An 850-nucleotide genomic window follows, 5' to 3' on the forward strand; every position below is an offset into this window, starting at 1 on the left:
TTCTTCTTCTTCTTCTTCTTCTTCTTCTTCTTCTGTATTTAGTACAGGGTCTACAGATCTCACTAAGTAGATCAGACTTGTAGTGATTCTCTTGTTTTCAGCCTTCCAAGCACTGGGATTACAGGTGTGTACCACCACGCCCTGTCTCAGTCAATGTCTCAGTGTGCCCCAGGGACAGGGCTGGCATGTCATGCTGGGGATTGAGTCCCAGCCACTGTGATCTGCCTAAACAGGCGCTTTGGTCTGCTGAGCTATCTGACCAGCCCCAGATTGTCTTTTTTCAGATTTTGTTTTTGCACTTACTAGGAAGTATATGTGGCATCCATCAATTTAACCTACGTGAGCTTCAAATATCTGTAAGCTGAAGGTGATCATATATGCCACATAGGGTTCTCACGAACATGATATCTACTAATAAAAGGTGTTTGATGCCATATTGGGTACAATACCTTCCCTCAGCTACAGGGAGCTGTGACAGTCCGATTACTAGTCAGTGTGAGTGCACTTCCTCTGGGTATCCCTCCCACCTTGGTATTGAGTTTGGAGCAGAATTTTCTCTGGCTAGAGGGTCATATTTTTGAATAAGAGCACAGAAATTCTGAGTCTGGGCCTGAAAGGCACACTGTGTTCATACTTGCTCCTTTGAATCTTTGTGCCTATCACTAGGAAAAGGATATAATTTAGATAGTCAATAGTCTTCCTCTGAGATAGCAAAGGCCCCAGAATAAGAGCAGCTGCAGACACGAAATATTTTACTTTTAGTTTTCAAAGGTATGTTTGCTAAGTATAAAATTCAAAGAGGACAAATTTTTTTTTCTTTCAGTCCTTTAATTAGTCTAGTTTCTTACAC

This window comes from Octodon degus, unplaced genomic scaffold (genome assembly GCF_000260255.1).
Source record: "Octodon degus isolate 3935 unplaced genomic scaffold, OctDeg1.0 scaffold00001, whole genome shotgun sequence".
Lineage (NCBI taxonomy): Eukaryota > Metazoa > Chordata > Mammalia > Rodentia > Octodontidae > Octodon > Octodon degus.